This window comes from Dasypus novemcinctus, chromosome 2 (genome assembly GCF_030445035.2).
Source record: "Dasypus novemcinctus isolate mDasNov1 chromosome 2, mDasNov1.1.hap2, whole genome shotgun sequence".
Taxonomy (NCBI): Eukaryota; Metazoa; Chordata; class Mammalia; order Cingulata; family Dasypodidae; genus Dasypus; species Dasypus novemcinctus.
In genome coordinates, this window is record NC_080674.1 from 15641151 (window position 1) to 15661850 (window position 20700).

Here is a 20700-nt window from a genome sequence, read left to right on the forward strand (position 1 = left end):
TGCTTGCGATCAGGAAGACATGGCCGTTCAGAGAGTCTTGCTGCTTTACCAAGAGACCCTCCGAGGCACGAGAAGCCTCATCCAGATGACAACCGTAAACTAACTCTTCTACCTTCCAGACAAATAAATTGCATCTGAAATGGATGAAACAGATGTCCAAGCAGATTCTGGAACTTTCTTACTAAAATGTCACTGGAACATCACCCCTGGCTTAAGGAACAAGGGACTAAGAAGGAGAATCTGAGTCCTATGATGTCATTTTTTAAAAAATGACATGCTAAAGCCTTTGCCTGCCACTTGTCACTTACACAGTAGAGATAAAGTCACATACATAAACCCCATACTCAGTCTATGCCTCATAAGCTCAAAGTGGGAGAAATGGAAGAAAGTGTTTTCCATTAAACAGCTCTTTCAGATAACTTCTGTGGCAGTTTGAAGCTTGGCAAACCCCAGAAAATTATGTCCTTAGGGTAACCATTCCTGTGCACATAAACCTATTGTAGGTGGGATCTTTTAATTAAATTACTTCAGCTAAGGGCCTGTGATGAGATTGCATGACCCAGAGCGGGTCTTGATCCTCTTACTGGAGTACTTTGTAAACAGAGTAATAAAAAGCCACAGATACAGAAAAAAGGTGCAGAGACAGAGGGGAATCCGGAAGCTGAAATCAACAGACACAGAAGTTGAGAAGAAGCCGCTTAAGCCAGAAGCTGAAAGTGACAAGGCCAGGAGCTGCTGTGTGCCTGATCGCCCATAGCTGCAGGTTGGGGAGAAACTATCTCCTGATGATGCCTTGATTTGGATGCTTTCGTGGCCTCAGAACTGTAAACTCTGAACTTACTAAATCCGCATTGTAAAAGCCAACCCACTTCTGGTATATTGCTCCCAGCAGCTTTTAGCAAATTAGAACAGCTTTCGATAATTTTTTTACAATCTACACATGTAAATTTTGTAATTCTATGATCATAAAGTTATAGCCCACGGTCTGAGTGTGACCTTGCTAGTACTGGGTAGAGCTCATTTGAACAACAGTAAGTGAACCATGGGTGCTTGAAAGAGGAAAGCCCACATGCACCAAAAGAATTCACAAATAAACATAAAATGTCTCAGAATCATATTGTATCACATTAGATCAAGATCAAGTAAATACTATCTGTTGTGTTTCACTGAATCTAAGACACTATCAATTCCAAGAGATATTATTAGTTTACATCCTACTGAGAAAGAAAAAAAATGCTATCAATTGTAATTGTAAGATGGCATTGATTCTAAGATAAACTCAGATTTCGGATATCTAAAATGTAAAAGAAGTGGCCCTTAGAATCTATGAAATAGTTACTGCATTTTACACTTAAGGTTAGTCCTTAGTTTGCAAAGGCTCGTCTAGATTTGCATCCTACACGTCATACAGTGTCAGCATGTGCTCAACGTAAGCACAGGTACAACTGATCAGCACAACTCAAGGGACTTCATGTTCTTTGCTAGGATGTTTCACTCCCTTTATTGAGGAGCAACACCTGACTGATATAGAATTGAACATTCCATGAAAGCACTGTTAGAAAACAAAGATATTTACAAGAAAATACCAATGTATAAAAATTATTTTAGAAAAATCTCAAAGTGGACTTGGCCCAGTGGTTAGGGCGTCCGTCTACCACATGGGAGGTCCGCAGTTCAAACCCTGGGCCTCCTTGACCCGTGTGGAGCTGGCCCATGTGCAGTGCTGATGTGCGCAAGGAGTGCCGTGCCACGCAGGGGTGTCCCCCGCGTAGGGGAGCCCCACGCGCAGGGAGTGCACCCCGTAAGGAGAGCCGCTCAGCACTAAAGAAAGTGCAGCCTGCCCAGGAATGGCGCCACACAGAGAGAAATGACACAACAAGATGATGCAACAAAAAGAAACACAGATTCCTGGTGCCGTTGATAAAGATAGAAGTGGTCACAGAGGAACACACAGTAAATGAACCAGAAAGCAGACAATTGGGGGGGGGGGGAGAATAAATAAATCTTAAAAAAAAATGTATGATAGCTGTAGGAATTCAGTATCATTCACCTGGCTAAGCTGGTACTATATAAGCTAGTTTCTGAGAAGTGTTTCCAATTATATCTCTAATTATCTTTTCTTTCTTTTACAGTAATAACTTCCACCAGAACCTTCTTAGCCTCTGCAGAGCATATACCTGCCATGATGCCTATGAAATGAATTTTTCCTTCTAACAAAGTTGATCTAATACTTTAATACCTGGAAAGAAACTCTTTTATAACAAATCTGGCATTCCATAGGTATATCTGGTCAGAGGTATCCTGCTACGTGTCAAGGCCCAACTTGATAATCTGCTGAATTAGTTTCCCATTGTCTTCGGTGGTGGACACAGTTGGCGCCCCACTCAGGGCCCCTTTACAGAGCAGTGCACTCATCCCCAGCTGCTGGGAGTGCTTGACCACTAAGGCTCACAGTTGCCTGCTCAGGAGAACTGTCCCTAGCCTCTTGGGTTGGTTTAGGACACCCTGTCACCCTGTGCAAGCAGCATGCAGCTAATGACTGACTGGGACAGTGGCTGAAAAGATCAGCTTCCGTGCCTCGCCGGGGGACTGCTCTGGCACAATTCATATTCCAGAGCTCCCGCGGGATGAGGCTGAAGCTAGTCTCTGCGGAGACCTCGTTTCTGCTCAGCTTTTACCACTGCCTTCACCTCCTTCCCTTGCTCCCCTTCTCCAGTGAGCACTAGCTCGATGAAACCCCAGCTCAGGTTCTGCTTCTAGAAGACACCACTTAAGACAACTTCTAACTACATTTCTCTCAAACACTGAGAGAAATGTATGCTTTGTTCTTTTTCCTTCCCATCCTTCCCCAAATCTCTGATTTTAAGTTTTCTTGTTTTTATTGCTAAAATGTAAGTGAATATATTATTCAGTACAGGTTTAAAGAGCATAACAGCTTACCTACGTGACGCAGGACCAGACTTTTCTATGTGTCTTGTAGACAAAACTTCCTTCTCTCCTAAAAAGACAGGAGCCTGGCTGGGGCATCCACTGTACTGCCATCTATTTCTGCCAACAGTTCTTTCCTTAGCCCTAAACCAGTGCTGAGGCAGGTGAGGAGAACGGGGGCACAGGTAATGGCAGCTGTCAGGGAGACTGAGTGTGAAAAGTCCATTTAGCTCAACAGTTACAGTAATTTGAGGAAAAAGCATAGGTTTTCAAGCCAGGCAAACTTGAGCTAGGATCCACTTCTATCACTTCACTGCTGAGTGGCCTTTGCCAAGGTACTTATTCTCTCTGGAACAACCCCATTCCATCTTTGACTGGATATAACCAGTGTACAGGTCATGAGGCAGCGACTGGCCTAGAAAAAGGCCCTCGAAAGCAAAGATTTTTGTTAACCACTGTACACTTACCACCCAAGTACAAAGTAAACACGCAAATATTTGTTAAATGAATGAGTGAATTAGCACAATGCTATTTCCTACTAGGAACTTGGCATTCATACTAATTTTTATGAACTCTAAAAAAAAAATTTTTTTTGGTAATAAGATGCTATTGTTTGTAAGATATACCATTAACTTAATATCTTTAATGACTATATTAAATGTACATGACTGAAAAATATATCCTGATTTCAAGAAACATTAAAATGCAAGAAAACAGATCTTTAGAGTAGTGGACATTTGCTATATTATTAACGCTTTATTATTCCTATTGTGGCAAGTATTTTCCCCAATTTGTTAACTTCTTAATTTTATGATTTTCTTTTTTCCTCTATCCCTATAATTTATTTGTATAGATCAAGTCAAACAATATGTAATACTTCTGGTCTAATTTATTTCACTTAGCATACTTCCTTTTTTTTTTTTTTTACTATTAATGGAAGATTATTACTATATTACTATACACTACCGGCCATAGCTTGCTCTTTGCCCAAATATCAGTCTGATATTAACATCCTGTAACATTAATATACATGTGTGTTCTGTTCCAGAGAAAAACATTCTTGTACATGCACTATTAATCATATCATTATTTTCTTTTGATACTAGACATATTATATAGTCTGTTAGTCATTTTTCTGGAGTTGCTTCCACTCTTTTAGATTTTGCCATTCTTACCCATCCACAGATTTTTCGATTTGTTTTATCTGCAGATTTAATTTTTTTAATCCTCCTAGAACTTAGGGTGTAAGATATGTATTAAAATTAATTTTCTCAAAATAGTTTGGGCCTTCAAAACCATTTATGGAGTAAACCATCCATCCATTTCCCTGCAGAGGTTTCTGATGATTTGTAAAGCTCTTATACGTACTTCCTTCAGTCACCTACTGTTTCATTCACCTAGGTCTCAATTTTTCCCCGCTTTTCTTCATAGCATGTTTGTACCATCTATTTCTTTGCTCTTTGTTTCACTGTTTGTCTCCTCTCTGAGAATGTAAGCTCCAGGGAGCACATGACTTTGTCTGGCTTACCCTCATATCCCCAAACCTACAACATGGTAGGGAATCACATGATGGGTGATGGATAAATACTTGAAAGAATGAAGTAAAATGCACGCAAACAGTATAAATACACACTGCAATAAATACTGAGGAAAAGCAATTTGCCCAATGAGCTGGAAACTCCCCAGAGGAGCTTACTTAAATAAGACTGGACTCGGAAGCCCCTCTAAGGAGGTGACAAGTGAGCTGAGAACCAAAGAATGAGACCAAATCAGCTGTGTGAAGAGCTGGAGGAAGGCACAGGCCTGCAGGAAAGTTCTGGTGTTTTTAAATAACAGGTTCGCAGTATTCTGTTGCAGGATTCCCACCCCCCCACCAGAGAGTTAGCAAAAAATACAAAATGTTTCTAAAAGAACAACCTCCAGGGAAATGGCTACCAAATACCAGAGGTGAGGTCCCAGGTATGAACTGTTATAGATGATTAAATCCTAAAAGAGATCCTGGCAGTTTTAACTTGGGATCCAGTGGCCAGAAAAACCCTTTATTTCAGATCAAAATTCAAGAGTCACCATCTCACCCCAAATCCTGCCAATCTTTTTATGCCAATGTTAACAACAAATGCTCCTAGCCAGCTGGGAAGACGGCTGTATCCCAAGCGGAGTGAACAAGAAGGCTGTACCTCCTGGGGGTCACTCCTCTCCTGGTCTGGGAAATTGGGAAGGCACTCAAGTGTACAGGGATCATTTTTTGGGCTTGGTACAAAAACTGTCCCATTGAGCCACAACCAGGACCAGTAATGGCGTCAACCCTGCTCTGATTCCTCTGGGCCCAGAAAAGTATTCCTTTGTCACCTTCCCTGGGCAAGAGCTTTGGGGTCCTGCTCAAATGAGTCATGCCCCACTGACTTTGCCAACTTGTCCACCTGAGAGTGACCTGTATGGCGTTTGGCTGCTGATGTCCACCCACCAGATAAAATCCCTGAAATGGTCTGAAGAGCTTGCCGGAGGCAGGCAAAAGGCAGGGGCGGTAGGCATGAAGGTGAGGCACCTGCAGCTGCCCTTCTGTGGGGTGATCCTACATTCTTCCAGTTCCGGAGGTGGGGGGAGCATCCTCTGCTCTCCATGGCTGCTTCCAGTCAGTACTTCTCTGCTCTTTGCAAACTTCCTGCTCTTTCGAAACTCACACCCCTGGCTATGCTTTGCTCTACTCCCATCTCCTCTTCTGGTCCCTTTGACTTTCCCTGAGGTTCCTGCCACCTGGCTCTTAATCTCTATGCCTCCCGCTCCAGAAGCGAGGTTTTGACATCAATATGGATAACCCACCCAACACCCGTCTCAATTCTTTGAACTCCTTCTTGCCAAGAACTTCATGTCGCTCCCACCACCCTCTCTTTTGGACTCACCTTGGCCTAGAAATTGTTCTATCACTGAAATTTCAGTTAAAATCCAACCCTCTGACTGCACTCTGGGGCCATTTTCATTCTTTCCATGTCTCCTATCCACCTCTCCTAAACCTCATTACACTTGCCTTGTGCCTGGCTTTTCCTGTTTTCCCTTCTTTACAGTTTTCACCTAGATTTCACAATCCTCACTTCAACCACAGTCTCACCAATACTCCCAGCCCACTGTCTGAAAATCCCTACTGGGATTAGTTATTTGCTTTTCCTACTCTTATCTCTACTTTGAGAGCTGCTGGAATAAACTACACAGCACCAGCTGCTGCCACTGCCCATGCGGTCTCCAGCCTGGACTCAGCTGTGAGCCTTCCAGGCAGCATTCTGGGTAGCCCTGCCATCTCTTTCCCATCCCCTTCTCTCAGTATTCCCATCCATTTCACTCCCTCTTACTCAGCAGATATTCTCAACTCGTACTTCACCTGGAATATGGGATCCATCAGTAGAAACTAGATTCTTGTGTTTCTCTCCCTAGAATGACAAACCTTAAAAACAGAACAACAACAAGACCATCTGCCCCAACGCTTTCCACACCTCGTCGCTCCTGCCACAATGGGCCAGTCTGCCCAGGGAATTTATGCCCCTCTGGCTTTTTCAGGAGCCTCGTTCAAATCCACGAGCCTCCTCTTCCTGCTTGCCCAGCCTCTTCTCCTAGACCAGCACGTATACATGCATACATCTCTTCTATGTTAACGTGAACCTTCTCTTGACTCCACGCTTCCCTCTAGTTAACGCCCTCTTTCTCACCTTTTTTTTCATAGCTAACTTCTATAAAGTCTGATCTGTTCTCATTATTTCCCCTTTTGCTCTTTCCATTTACTCCTCAACCTGTTAGAAGAGCAGTTCCCTAGAGCAGGGAGCTGAGTTGCAGCCCCAGAGCTCTGTCTGTAAGTGGTCTGGCCGTGTAAGAGGTGGCTACCAAGTAAGAGTTTGCTGAACGAACCCCCTGAATTCTGGTTTCTGCCTTCCCTCCCCTGCACTTGCTCTTCCTGCTGCTTTAACAGATGGGTACTTTCCAGTCCTTATCTTTTGACGGTTCAGCAGCTCTGACCCTGGCGGCCACTCCCTTTTTGAAACACTTTCCCCTAAATTGGCTTCAGTGATAGGGAAGTCTCTAGGTTTTCCTCTTATCTCTTCTATGCAAGTTCTAGCTCCTTGATGTGTTCCCTTTCTTTGTCTCTTATATATTGGTCTTCTTCAGGGTTGCATCTAGGGCCCTCTTCTTACTCTACATTCTTACTGAGTGACCCCATCCACCCCCACAACTTAAATTACCTATCTGCTCAGGAGCCCCTGAGCCCACCTCCTCTGACCAGACCCTGGAGAGGCTGAGAGAACCCTGTTAAGAGCTAAGTGTGCCACTGACAGATAACCGGGGTGGTGATCTCCAAATTCCGAAAGATGGATGCTTGTAAGGGCAGTGAGGCATTCAAGAGAGACGGCCACACAAGTGAGGCAGTGCCAAGGGCTGCCAGACTCAGAGCTTGTAACTAACATTCAAGAACGCACGGTAAGAGAAGGAGCACACTGCTCATACGGAGAATGGTTCTTCAAATTCTTCCAGAAAAAGGTGTCGAGTTAGAAATTGGTATCATTTCCTAAAACAGGAAGAGAGGAAATGCTGCAAGTCCCATTTTTTACTTTTAGTAAGATGAATACTTCCTGGACTGGAGAACCAATGGAATGAAAGGGCCAGATAATAATTTTGTCTGGCTTGCAAAGAGCCTAGACTGTAATGTAATCCCTTTGATAAAAGACAATTCCTCTGTCTACAGCATCAACCATCCCATTACACCTATTATGCCATGAAGTCAACTGGTGGTAGCAGATGAAATATAGTTTAAAAATCCTTCTCAAATCCAAGATTCTCTGAAAGTTTACAATTGTGGAAATGTGGAAAATTCAGAAGTACATTTCTAGGTACGGCTACCCGTGGGCACAGCTGCTTCCAGTGACATGTGTGATTAGCACCTTTGGTTTTCAATCATCTCAAGGAGTCAGGTTCCTGTAATTTTCCACTGTTATTGTTCTGTGTGTCTGTATTTTAAAAAGTGGTTTGGGTTATATTAGATCATTTGTCTTCCCGGTAGTTTTCCAGCCACACTTTATTTTTGCAAGGATCTATACCACCCTAAATGAGACACCCCCGCTCTGTTTAGCTGGAGTGCTAGCCAAGAACTTGACACCCACACATGAGCTTGTGGTTTAGAGGGAGCAGCAGTCAAATGAAATATGGTCTCTTTAGTCACCGAAGTCACTGCTCTGTGTAGAGATGTCCATGTTCAGAGCAACCTGAAAACCCTGAGACAGCGTTGGGCAAGTGGAGAACACGACACTGGTATTTTTCTGTCCCTCCCTCTAGCTGGAGAGGAGTTTCTATAAAGAATACAGACAAACAGTCAAAGTGTAGTAAGCTGGGCTAATTCAGTTTTCGCCTGTTGGTTGCTTTGATATTTCAAGGGATATAAAAAGCAAATTGCTTTATGACCTCAATCTGGAAATGTGTTAATTCATTAGAAGATGTATTTTAGAGTTGAAGGACCCTCCTCCTGATCTTTCACTTAAACAGGAAGCTTATTCATAAGGCTAAATTTAATTGTCAAGAAGGTGGGAGGTCTGGCAAGGAAGAAATACCACTATAAAAATTTTAGTGGCTTTAAAAAAGCAAAGCTTCACATGTTATTTAAGAATCTTCACCCATTCCTCACTTGATGACAGATGTATCTTTACTGTCACAAAATTCCCATCTTTCCAACTGATTTCTTTGTACTTACAAAGACTTATGGTTCCCAAATGACAGATACTTCTTATTGAATATCTCAAGATTATACCAATTACACATCAAAACTGAGGATTTTTTAAAAAACTACTTTTCTATTAAAAAAACAAAAAGCTCCATAAACAATAGTCTAGAATAAAAGACTAACTCCGGGCTCCTGAAAGTCTTTATAAGAACTCTTTTTCCATACAACCTTCTGCTTAGTACCATATCGTTTTCTTGATTACCCCAGCATCTTACCTTTGGCTGTGGCTCTCTGAGCAGCTCAGAAGTTCCCTTCCTTTTTCTGACTCAACTGCAACGTTCAGGCACATGTCATCTGCTGCTTCCCATCAACACTTACAAATGTACTTATACGAAATGGATCAAAAGTAAATGCCCATTTGCATTTGGGCCTTATGCAATTCAATGACTGCAGTGATGAGGGTGATGAAAATATGCTAGCAGCTCACATTTTCTGAGTGCTTGTTCTGTGATAGACACTATTCTAAGGTTTTTTCCTTCTCCTGACAACTCTGTAAGGGAGGTATATTATTTCCCAGCTTACTGTTGAGGAAACTGGTACATGGAGAGACTAACTCCTTCGTCCAAGGTTCCATGGAGCTGGGAGAGGCATCCAGATGTCTTGATCTTATGACCCTAACCATCACTCTATGAAACTGAAACCAAACCCTCCTTTCCCTGTAACTAGCCACTGGAGTTGGTGCCAACTGATGGCCAGCCAGAGGATACCAACCCTGGGAGGAAGCAAGCCTTCCACCTCTGACACTGGGCACCAATGAATTCCTGTTATTAAGCCAACCAACTATATGGTATTTGTTTTAGCAGCTAGGGAACTAAGACTTAAGGTTTAATGGACAATTTTATACAGTGTTGGTTGGAGTGTAAACTGCTTTAATCTTGTGGAAAAAGAATAGGTCAAGAGGTATTAAAAGTAAGTGTATCAACTCCTTGATCATAGTAATCCCTCTTTAGAAAATCTATCCAAACGGAATACACATACTAGACATAATGACAGGCATGCATGTTGTTCATTAAAACATTCTTTGTAATGACAGAAAGCTGAGAACAATCCATATGACCCTCAACATGGAGAAGGTTAAGTAATTACGGTACCTCATTTGGGGGAGTGTTATACAGCAATTACAGAGCATGAAGTGGAGTTAAGTGCATTCAACAAAACTCATGATAAGGGTTAAGCAGAAGTAAACTAATTTAAGATATGTAGTATATTCTCACCCTATTAAAAAAAACCCTCAAAAATGTGTAAACACAGTTGTATGAGCAGAGAGAAAGTTGTAGAATGCCGTATACCAAACATAATGGTTATTTTAGAAGATGTGGGATTAAATGAGGCAGGATGTAGAAAGTAACTTCTTTACACACATGTATCATTTTACTTATTACAAAGAGCATGTATTACTTTCATAGTTTAAATGAAAAAATAAAAGCAAGCTTATCAGTCCTCATAAAATAAGTGCCTAAATCCTAGGGTCCAAAGCCAGATAAGCATCCCACAAAGCCAATACTGATAGGCTACTGACATGCTTTCTAGTGATCACCCTGTGATGGTACTTAGCAGAAATCCCCCTGCTCATTGCTCTTGAAAAACTCCACGATTTCTGCCAGTTTTAACACTGAGGCTGAATATTAGAAGCTGTGTCCTGGGCAAAAGGTAGCTGTGAGCCTCCAAAATCTAACTTCTTATAGGCTGGGTACGAGACAAGAGGACTCTTCTCCCTGTTAAACTCACTTGCCTGGTGCCATCGATTTAAGTCCTTCAGGACTTACATTCACCTTTATAGGCTACAGCACTTAAATCATGATTTGTTTACAAATAGGCAAAACAATTCTCACACAGTCTGATTGGAGCACAAGTGCATTTAAACCCGTCTGCAGGGTCAGGGAAGGCTTCTCGAAGTCCTAAAAACTGAACAATGCTGCCCTTTTAAAATCCCAGATTTTTAGAGGCCCCCAATCTTTGAATTTTCTCACGATGCCAACACTTCATCCCAGCTGAAATGCCAGGGACTTCCTTTTACCTTCTGCCCATCCTTTGAGAACAAGGTCAAATCTTTCTACCTGCAGGAAAGCTCTCTAGCCCGTCGAACCCACATGGCTGCCCCATTCCCAGGTATTATCTTCATCTTTTAATTTCTCATTCACTCAAATACACTTTCTGAGTCTGACGTGTGTGCCTGGCACTGTGCCCTTAGGGATCGACGCACATGATCTGGTGGCCAGACAGACCAGGAACTTCATATCCCCTTCCTAGGCCTTGGTCTTAGGGACTTGTATATAACAGTTACTGGCTGATTCATTGTCGTAAGTATCAGGGCACCTCTCCGTCACAAGGAAGAGGACAGACTCAAGGAGCTGTCTTTGAGGGGGTGAAGTGAAGGGGGAAGAAGGCACACAGAAGGACCATCTATCACTGAAACAAACGTGTAACAAGCAGTATAACTATAAAGGCTGCACAGAATATGGTAACACTAGTTGGTCAAAATGAGTGGAAAAAAGAACTTTAGAACAAGGGTATACAGAATGGGACTTAAGTAGCTCTCTGCAAACATACATATGTACATATATTACATATATATGCAAATATGTGTATATATTTTTCACGTCATGATGCAACTTGGACTCTTTGGATATAACTAGATTGAAACTCATTTGTTGTTATATATAACAGCATTTAAGTCTGCTTTAAAGTAAGTTTTATGATATATCTTTCAGTTCCCCAACATACAATGTTCTTCAAAAGTTAAAATATGTTAAGATTTTCCCCCCTGGAAACCTACAGAGCAAAAAACTATTTCTCTATAATTACTTCCATGTGCAGACAAAAGCACACTAAATAGACAAAATAAAACAAAGTTATTATATCACCTAATTTTTAATTCTCTCAAACACATGTAACTTAAGTCTAGTTCTATATGCCTATACTGCATGTTTTCTTGGCTGATGCAAAAACTGAAGAATTCAAAGAGAAAAACAGAGATCAGGGAAAAACAGGAAATCTCAATTTTGAAAAATGCTCAATCCACCTTCTATGTAAACCACAAAAAGATTAGGCAAACTAAGTTTTGTTGACATTGGCCATAAATTTTGAAAAGGGATAGAACCTTAAAATAAATCTGGAATGGGACCCAGTTCACTTATTTACTGGTTCTTTTCTGTTTTTTGTTTGTTTTTAAAATATACTTTAAAGAAACTTCTAAGTAGAAATCTAAAATTATTTTCATATTATCCCTGTATAAATTAATGGAGTTGTATGAAGATCCTACTGTTTTCAAGTGCCCTTTAAGTGTGTACAGGTGTCTGGGCTGGCATTTTCCCATGAGTTACCACATTTCATTTTATTATCCTGGTAACCCAACAAGGTAAGGATTATAAACTCTTGTGAAAGAAGGGGAGACTGAGGCTCACCATGAAAAATAATTTGCCTAAGGTCATAAAGCTATTTAGTGGTAGAATTGGGACTCTGGCTTCTAAATCCCACAAAGTAAGCTGGAATGCATATGAACTATCAGGTTTAGACTGAAGTTTCCCATGGATTAGCTGTATTAATTGGCTAAATGACTTAACCTCTCTGAGATCAAATATTGTTAGTAAAATAGGAATTCTTACCCAAATCTGTCGCCTGTAGGATAGATTTCAGTATTGACTGAGACAATGGGTGTCAAAGTGCTCAGTACCCAAGGAGGCGAACCACTAACCCTCTCTTCCTTCTTCCTCCCCCAAAATAAGACATGTGAGAACCTGACCTAAACCAGATGCCCCTGGCACATCTGAGACCTTTAAGCTCCCTATGGGACCTCAGAATATGATTCTGGTTGAAGGCAAACTGAATATGAGTTTTGAAGAGTGCTGACAGGTCTAAGAATCTTCTGGAATTTAACTGCGTCAGTGCATCACACATTTATTCAACACTGAGCAGGCCTGGCCAACCCATGCATGCAGTGATGGCCCACTGATCTCTGGGCCATGCATGACCAAAGACCTTGACCCCAAATGCCCCCACCTCTGGTGTCCTTCCCAGTAATTCATGGGAATTTCCCTCAACCTCAGAGGGACTGTGTCCATGCAGACCTGGCAGTGTGGTAAGGACTGCAGGGGACAGAAGCCAGCGAGACCAACAGAGATCAAGCTTGCTGCAGGTACAGCAGGATAGTGGTCTGAGACTAAATCACTGGAGATGCATGGGGGCCAGAAGGGCAGAATAAAAAGGCAAAGGGCCAAGCAGCCAGAACCAGGAGAGTTCCAGGGACCAGGGAGTCAGGGGCAGATGGCAGGGCAGGCTGCTGGCCAGGAGGATCCTTGCTACTGCACTCACCTTCACCTCATCTCCTCTTGCTCTGGGGAAGCCCCAGACCAGGTGAATTTGCCCTGCAAGCTGGCCAGGTAGCCTTAGGAGGGCAGTAAGCAAAGCCTGGCAGAAGCAGTCCTCTGGTACATTTGCTCTCTGGTGGGGCAGCAAATCCTCTCCCTCTTCATTTGCTTTTGTTCAGTTCCTTTGTTGGCGACTGCTGAACAATCAACAGGGTGATCGCCCACTGGGGGAAAAATGTTTTTCTCTAAGTGGAAGAAGTTATGCTAGCCAATGATCCATTTAGGTCGGCAAAGCAAATGTGTTTGCTAAGCTAACACTTAACTGATGATGAACTTTTGCTGGGATCAACAGAAGTACAACTGGGATCTGTTTACAAGGTGAGAACCGATCCCATAGGACGTTGACTAGGCTAACGTGCTCACGTGGCTCTCTTCTCTGAAACAGTGATGAGAGAAGGTGGCATTTTCAATTAAGTTGTCTTCTTCTCACCCTCCCCCCTTTCTTCTTTCTCCTTTTATTTACTTAATCATTCCCCTTCACTTGCTCTTAAATCACAGTTTTGAGATAATTCCCCTGCCCTAAGATGGGTCTACTAACAGTTATCATTTGGAAAATCCTGCAGTTAAAAGCTGGCACCCATAGGCAGATCACTTCTTTAGGTATAGTTGAATTCTCTTTTCTCTCTATGGTAGTGATAAATGTAATAAGCAACTGACAGAGCTTGCTACAAATCATGTAATAAGCTTGCTTTTACATAGATATAGCCTTCAGATCTGAAACCCTACGTTTGGAACTGACTGGCTTTCTTTTCTTGGAATTATGTTAAGGTTGCACTTAGCACTACACTGTTCTAGGACTTCGAAGAAACACATATTGTATTTGCTTCAGCACAAGGTGAGGCAATACAACTAGACAGAATTCCTTTTGTACTTTGGAAGGTGTGCTCTTGGGTTTTTCTTTGCTGCCCTGGACATTTTCTGAGGTAATGGAACGAGAAGACCATGCACAGAAACAATGTGAGCCTTGTACTACTTGTCTGAGTGACACAGAAAGTGTGCTCCTGTGTGCATCCACCCCTGCAGCTCAGCAAACCCACCGCATGCACTGCGAGCAGCTGCTCTTCCCTGAAGCTGGACTTGCCATGTTTGTTCACAGAAACATCACCTCCTCTCCCGCGGCATGCTAATGCAACATGAGATTTGTCACTGAGTTGGAGCCATTACCACCAAAAATTAAAATGCAGTCAAGATCAAGAGAATGGGGTAATGTAAACTTCAACGGCGACAGTAAAATCCCATCATGACATATTCAACACTGGCGTTCACTATTTGAATAGGCAGCATGTTCTGCATTTGGGTAAAAAAAAATCATATGGTTTTTCTCTTGAACTCAGGGAATTCCCTTAACAATACTTTAAGGTTTTTAACCCCATTTGAAGTGAAAATAATTCCCCAAATCACGTGAAATTGGTGAATTAGATATGACAAAACCAAGAAAAGCAAACCCTTTTTTCATACCTCATTTGTGTCATTTAGAAAGGCCACACTTTTCAAACTGGAACTGCACAAGGAATGTTACAGAAGCAAATTGTAATCCAGGATCTTTGTATAAAAGCAAAGATCCTGAAATGAGCCCAGAGACTGTGGGGCTGGTTAATTATTCCTTTTGCAACATGATACCGTATTAGATTTCTGTTCCTTGGATACTTTTATATTAAAATTATATTGGATACCTTTTCTTTCCAGATTGTTGGAGTAGATCTCAGCTAAAAAATCCTTTCTGATGTGATATTTTTTACAGAGAAACATATGTCTTTTTCTTCTAATTGGACATACAGATCATAGAAGATTTAAAGAGTCATTGGACTAAAAGGTCTCTTAGCAGATCATTCCATTTATCTCTACCTTTAGATAGGATCCTAGGAAGCTCCGTTCAGTCTGTGAATTCTGTGGCCTTCCTGAAAATAAATTCCACTGCTTTCCATTCCTCCCTAATACCTAATCTTGTGATTACCAACATTTATTCTGAGCTACCCCAGGTCTAGAAATCAGTGACCCAATAGAGTGTTTCTGAAAGCAAGTTCTAAAGAACATTACTTCTTCCAGATGTCAGTAGAGGTTACATGGAAAAAAGCATTAGATACCCAAATAACTTTAGGAAACAAAGTTAGACCTTTTTTTTTTTAAACTACAAAACTGAGAGAAGTGAAAATGCCAGTGTGTGTCATAAATCTCCAAGGGGGATCCTGGCCTTCGAGAGTTTCTCAACTGTTTTTGCCCACAGAACCCTGTTATTGAGGTTCATGTCACCGAGTTGTCCATGGGACACTGTTTGGGCAATGCTGCTCTGGACTCAAGTTGGCTGGGAAGGAGAGCTTTGTGGAGGAGAGTGGATTTGCCTGGAAGTAAGGACGCAGGATGTCTATGTCGGTCCTCAAAAGCTCAGGCCTGCACTTACTCTTCTCATTCCACGTTTTCCTTAAGACATTAGGTGGTCAGAAAACAGTTTAGAACAACGTGGCCAGAATTTTCAGTTTGATAAAACATAGAGAAAAATAGCAGGCATGCAGGTGGGGAAGCTAAGTTTTTCCAGTTGTGTGTGCAAGTGAATGTACACAGGTGTATATATTGGGTTGTGGTGCAGAATCAATGTCTTAGTGAGGGCTTCTGTCCAAAGATTTGGCAGCCATTGCTCCAGAGAGCTCATCTTCTCCCACAGCGTAGAGGCCCATCTCCATGTTGACAATGCCCAATCCAATTTCCACATGGGACCTCTTTCCTGAGGCTCAGATGGGCAGAATATACCACCCGCCGGGCAAGCTCTCTCCAGGTGACTGGCAGGCACCTCCATCTCAACCTGTTTGCTGCTCCCCACGGCTGCTCCTTCAGTGTTGTTATCTTAAAGGGCACCCCCACCAAAAACTCAGCCATTAGCCTTGATACCTTCCTCTCCTTTAGTTTTCCATTTCCAGGAATCACCTGGAATAATAATTCCAATAATTGACTCGACCTCCAAATCCATCCCCTTCTTTCCATCTACTGTAGACCAGAATTGTTTCCCACGCATTTTGCAGATGCACCACTATATGCTCTCTCTCTGTCTCCAAGCTTGCTCCTTTCCAGTCGTTTTCTGCTTAGCAGCTGAAGAAGCAGATCTGACTCTGTCACTTCTTCCATGGCATCCCATCATCTCTACGCCAAAGCCCAATCTCATTAATTTTGCTTTTGAGGTCCCCCAAGATCTAGCCCTCCTATATTTCAGACACAAGGCATATCCTTTGGGGTTCCAGATAGCTCCCTCTCACTCAAGCCTGCCCACTCTCCTTCCTGCCTGCTTTCCTCTGGCTACTCCTATGCATTCTTCGTGTGAAATGCCACTTCCTCTGGAAGACTTTCTCTAATTCCTAGGCTAGACATGTGTTGGCCATCATGACACCAATCACAGCTTACTGACTTAACTTGGCACATAGCAGGTGTTCAATAAATATTTGCTGAATGCAAGAATGACTCACCCATCTTCAAGTGGTAACACTGGACTATCAAAGTGGCTGGCTCTGAAACCAGCTTGCTGAGTGGGATATTGAGTAAACATTATAATGAATCTAGATCAGCAGTTTCCATACTGTGAATTGCAATCCACTGTAGGTCATAACATCAATTTGATAGATGATGGCCAGCATTAAAAATTCTTTTAGTGGTTGGTTTGTGGGTTTGTGCATTCTGGGCTGCAATATAAAATGCATTTCTTTCTGTGCCAGGCAGTCAAAGGGTTTGAAAACCCTGCCTCTAGATCTGTTACCTAAGTGTGGGTGGAAGGCACTGGATTTTATGTCCTCTAAAGTCATCGGTCTCAGCCTCCTTCTTAGGTTTCTTTTCCTCTGCCTTAAACTTTTGTGTCCACACCTCTTCTTAGTCCCCACTCCCCCTCCACTTGATTTACTTGTATTTGTATTACTTGTATTTGTATTTGTATTTACTTGTATTAGAGTAAATCAAGGCTTCAATTTACTCTGTGATCATGGCGATTTTCAAATTGATCACCTCTCCAGCTGACAGCTTCTTACATGCCTCCCAGACACCTCTACCACTCTGGGCCTAAAACTAACAACAGCAATGGTATCTGCCATTTACTACAGGCAAGGAACATGAAGAGCTTTCTCATTTGGTCCTACAATAATCTTATGAACTAGATCCTACTATTGCTCCTAATTTACATAGGTTAAGAAGGTGAGGCATAGAGAATTTAAGTGCTCACCCAGCTCACACAGCTAGGCAGTTTGGTACTTAGTGTGACATCTATATTATATTTCTGCATTATGGTCCCCCTAATTCCGTCCCTCCCCCATCCAAGCAATTCTCAAACCACATTGCAATTGGTTGGTTGTTATATGCCCCAGACTGAAAGTTACACGAATGCAGAGATGCCATCCATCCCTCTATTATATAATTGAAAGAATATAGCAGGGAATGAGGTAAGTGTCTACTTTACATCCACTTTGTTTCTTCAATAAAAATAATATTTTATTTGTCAGGGGCTCAAATTGAGCTGTGGCTCAATCAGTTGGGCTCCCATCTACCATATGGGAGGCCCTGGGTTCGTGTCCTGGGGCCTCCTTGTGAAGGCAGGCTCACCCGCAAGCGCTGCGGAGAGCCGATGCAACAAAAATGGAGACAAGTGAAAATACAGAAGAGCACATAGAGAATGGACAGAGAGAGCAGACAGCAAGCAAGCCACGGGGGGGGGGGGGAGGGGGGGGATTTTAAAAATCTGCTTTAAAAGAAAAAAGTAATGTGATTGTCAGAAACAGACTGATCATTATTTTGAAACCTCACAGGAGTACATGAAAATTAGAAGAAAACCTTGTGAAACGACAGCTGACTTTTCCAAGCAAGATAGGCTGGATAGGCTTGTGGTAGGTGCACACACACAAGTTGAAGAAATGGATACTTAAGGTGTTTTCTGGCCAAGGAGGACGGAGACTCGCTGATGGTTCACAAAGGCTGATGCCATCGATGGAGAACAGGCAGCCTTCAGACCATGTCCCTTTGCTGGCACGGCTGGCTCTGCGATATTGGGGAAGTCAGCGGGTCCCCCTGTGGGATTCTGATGTCCCTTGAGGTCCTCCTCTACTGTGATTTGCAATGTATTTGTGGGACAGCATGGAGCAGCTGCTGATTAGCAAAGTTCAATTCCCCTAAGGCAGTCTTAAAAAGTGAATTTAGCCCGTTCATGATTGAAGTATTTACTCTGAGGTATCTAGTTTTGGAATTTGGCTGGCCTTTCTTAATTGCCTTGACATCGTCTACAAACTCAAGCCACACATTTCTGTACTGGATAGCAGCTTACACTGACCAGCTGACATCACATGATCAAAGCTGGATGTATAACAACTATGTAGATAGGTCCAACTGCCTGCAGAAACATCACCTTCGCTTCCCACACAAAGTTAAGACAGCACTGTCACCAGATAGCATGTGCCGCTAGCTACGTGCAGAAGTAAAACTGACTCCATATAAGCCGCCCGTGTCACTAAATAGGTCTCTTGGACAGTCTTCCAGCTCCAGCGGTCTGTGCTTCTACGTACTCTGGGTTTAGCAGCAAGATAGTGTTTTGAGAAGATACACATAAAATAAATAGGTAATTTATGACTTGTTCAGAATCTAGGTGGGAGCCAGGATAAACTTATTAAACTTATATAATCCAAGGAGATGTGGTTATATGCAATCTGTATGAGCCTTTGTAAGCATAATTTTCGATTCTTCCACACATCTGCCATTTCAATACATTCTTCTTTTGAAAATACTAAAGGCAGAGGCGATCTAATTCAATGATTGTTACATAAAATAAAAACATTAAAGAGAATTGTCTGTCATGCAGCACCTCTTCTTTCTGCCCTTACTAAAACACAACAAATTGTTGATATGGGAGGAGTGGGGTGAGGAGGGTGGGGGGCACATGGGGACCTCATATTTTTTTAATGTAACATTTAAAAAAAAAATAAAGAGAAAAAAAAGTAAAAATAAAAATAAAGGCCCCTAAACATCCCATTTTAAAAATTTCTGGGTGGGGAAATAAACAACCTAGAGAAACGCACTGCTTATTCAGGATTAAAACACGGGACTTCAATGTTTTGCGTGAAATGTTCAACTCGATTTTTAGTTTCCACTGAATGACTGGGAACATCTTGGAGTCCAACGGCTCACTGCCCTTACACTGCAGCCTCTGGTGTGTGTCACCTATTGACTGTCATTTGTACTACGGACCCTTTCCCCAGGGGGTCAAGGGAGTGTGCTTGCTGTGCCGGCTGCAGAAGGTCGCCCTCCTGTGCCAGGAGGACAGGGGTGACTCCGACCCACTGGGAACACGGCGGGCCAGTTCCTGCGTGGGCTGCTCTCGCAGGCGCTGCTGGGGATGGGCCACCGCCGCTCTTCCGTCAGATGTGAGCTAGCCTTGGGCATCATCAGTTTTGACTGTCCTCCTGTGACTTCTTGCAAGAGTGGAAAGGAAATGCCAGGAAAGACAGTGAGTCCCTGAGCTGATATCTAAAAAGCTAGCAAAGGAGAAAGAAGCTAGCAAAAGAGAAACATGCAGTGCATCCCTTTATGCCTGTGAATTCTTCACTTTAGGGCGCCCGTTTTATTTTAGATATAATATGAATCTTCCATATTTTGAACACTACTGGTTGTCGTGAATTCAGAAAATAATAGTTCTTTAAAAAAAACTAACCTTTTATTTATTTATTTTGTTATTCTATGCTATGAGCTGTTTCCTGTGCCTTTTTCTTACTAGGACAGAATTAAACCAGCTACCAGGAAGTGTCATAGCTCGTTTTCCTACATGGTTCATCATGACATTCCTTTATGCTGTGGAGTCAATACAATGAATATGTGGGGGCTCAGGGACTATATTTTTTGAGATACTGCTTCTATAATACCAACCTGCAACCTGAGCCAGTTGTGAAAAGGTAAGCCGATTAAAATTCAATTCTTGTTGGCATGTCTTTACAAGTATCTGCACTGATATCATCCGCTTATGCCAGTAAAATGGCACATGTAAGGGAGTGTTTAAATGCTTTGATGAGATGCATATACAAGCACAATAGAAAGCTCTGTTCGTCTGTTTTCCTCCACAGTTTTCTATTTCTCAGTGGTATAAACTGTTCCTTGGATGAAATGATGCCTTTCTACAGCTGTGAAATGTGAAGGAGGAGGTAAGCCTGCAGATGTTCATTTCTCATCTACCCGAGTTTCCCAGACTTTGCCAGCTGAGGGCCAAGGGGCCACTTGAATGGGAAGTCTCCAAAGAAAACTCGGGCCTGCAAGCAGCGGGGAGGATGACTCAGTAGGAAGGCTCCTTCCTCTGAGTCAGCCCAGTCTTGATGAGACTGTAGGGTGGGCACTGGCAAAAAACAGAATTAAAGACCTGAAACCAAGATTTTGCTCACAAAGGAGCCGAAACAGGAAGTCAGCTTTTGGATGCCAACTGAATTCCAGCCACAGATGTGGACTCTAGTTATTTGCATTCTCTGCTTGTATTGGTGCCTGTTACTCTTACTTCTCAGGGGATGTGCACCACAAACAGCTTCTGAATCCCATCCAAGAGAGGGAAGGGGTAAGACACAATTCTGAATTTCATGAGAGAGGCAAATAACTATAACGCAAGCATGAAAACAATTAACTTCTAAAATGTAAAACAGAATAACGATGATA

The 20700-nt window shown here is 42.4% G+C and overlaps 1 protein-coding gene across 1 annotated transcript in view; it reads right to left on the bottom strand.

Annotated features, from left to right (window-relative positions):
* ANKH (ANKH inorganic pyrophosphate transport regulator) overlaps positions 1 to 20700 on the bottom strand; it is a 140880-nt gene that overhangs the window by 58674 nt on the left and 61506 nt on the right. The window lies entirely within an intron of this gene.